This window comes from Myotis yumanensis, unplaced genomic scaffold, assembly GCF_028538775.1.
Source record: "Myotis yumanensis isolate MYYU_CA2020_CCGP unplaced genomic scaffold, mMyoYum1.0.hap1 SCAF_13, whole genome shotgun sequence".
NCBI classification, from domain to species: domain Eukaryota; kingdom Metazoa; phylum Chordata; class Mammalia; order Chiroptera; family Vespertilionidae; genus Myotis; species Myotis yumanensis.
Genome location: NW_027223764.1, coordinates 140,154 through 141,961, shown reverse-complemented (window position 1 = coordinate 141,961; position 1,808 = coordinate 140,154). Strand labels below are relative to the sequence as shown.

Genomic DNA, 1,808 nt, shown 5'->3' with positions numbered 1-1,808 from the left:
GGTAGGTTGGGTTTAGGGAGCCAATATGAGATTCCCAGCATCTTATGTAGGTAAGAGGGGGTTCACCTTACTTGAACCCTCGGAATGGGCTCCTCCCAAGGAGGAGGGGTCAGAAAGGCATGCTGGGCAACAGAGAGGGTGGGAGCCTCTCCTCCCCACACTGAGGAGACAAAGGAGCCCATGTCTCCGGACTTCAAGTCCAATGTTCTTCTACTACAGTTTCCTGAGGTTAGAACTTGTCCCGTGACCACGGATGTCATACTTTATCAGAGACTCTTCCAAACTGACACCTGAAACTTTGCTTAACCTGGCTTTGAAATGGCTATAAATAATTTAGCTTCTTTAATTTGGGCATTTCTTATAAATCTTATGATACATTTTTAGCAATTTTTCACAACTTCCATTTCCTATAGGCAATTTATACTACTTACTATTTTAAAAATTACCTGTTGAATACTATGGTTCTTAGATCAATCTTAGAGAAACTTCTGGTAAAATCTTTTCTTTTTTTTTTGGCCAGGAAATATTTTATTGACAACCAGGGACATAGCCAAAAGACAGGGACGTACACAGGACTGCAAACTAAAACCCAATAGCCAGCAGGGGCCATTTGGGACAGGAACACTGCATCCTGGGGCCCTCACAGTCTCCTACCCGTACACACAAGCCTGGGCATCCAGGAGAGGAGGCAGTGACTCTGGAGCCCCAGAGAGTGACAGGATCTATGATGCCTCATCACGAGAGACAGGGCAAGGAGGTAAAATGGAGAGAGGGTCCATCACTGCCTAAAGCCACCTCCTCCTCTTAGAGCCAACACCAGGTGGAGGACTGAACCACCTAGGATTTTATAATCAGCTGCTGTCTTCTCATCATTCATCTGTTTACCACTGCAGATGAGCCGCTGCTGCTGTGGGGGATTCCCTCTTTCTCTTCCACACGTTCCTTGATTCGTTCCACTTTATCTGTGGGTTCAATGTCAATCTCAATCTCCTTTCTGGTCAGCATCTTCACTTTAATTAGCATCTTCTTCCAATATTGGGTCTGCACACAGATAAACTGCTGCTTCTACCGCTGTGGTGGCTGCTGCTGCTCCCCAGCACTCTGTCGGTGGGAGTCACTCCTGGTAAAATCTTATATGCCTGATGCTAGACTTAGATTTCTGGGTCCTTGGGTGCTCTCTTCTATGAAGTTCTCAGGTCACAGTGGCTGGGCTTTTATAATGTCCAATTCACTCAATCAGTTTCATCTTGTACAGAGAGAATTAACCTGCTGAGTTTTCTAGACATTAGCAATATATAAAAATCCTATAATGAAGTATGTCATCTCTCTTTGAATATGAGTAATGAGGCATGACAATTTCTTTTTAAAGCAATAATCAAGAAAGAAAGCTGTGCATTCCATTCATTATGTGAGTCCACAGAAAGAGCAAGGAAAAATACTAGTAAACATTTTTCACTCATTTATGTCCATTTCAAGCCTAAAATGAGAGGTTCTTGCTACTTGACTTAATTGCTATCACAAAGAAACACAAGTTGCTGTGATCAGATATTTCACAGAATACAAAAGTCTGAATCCTTGACATTTTGGAAAGTAATATAATTATCTTTGACCCAACGTGAACTGATATTCTCTCACAGTGAATTTATTTTTTTTTTAAATATCAGAAATGAAGACAAACTCAAACCTCAGAAAATTTAAATGAAAGTCTGTAATAGATTAGAACTTAGGTCCTGCCCTTTCCCAGTGCCCACATTTTTAACGGGTAATGAATGTTATTAACATCAGGACTTGGCTAATAAAATCACTTT

The 1,808-nt window shown here is 41.5% G+C and overlaps 1 pseudogene; it reads right to left on the bottom strand.

Annotated features, from left to right (window-relative positions):
* Window positions 1-693: 693 nt before the first annotated feature.
* On the bottom strand, window positions 694-1,050 carry LOC139022214 (ubiquitin-like protein NEDD8 pseudogene; annotated as a pseudogene).
* Window positions 1,051-1,808: the final 758 nt, after the last annotated feature.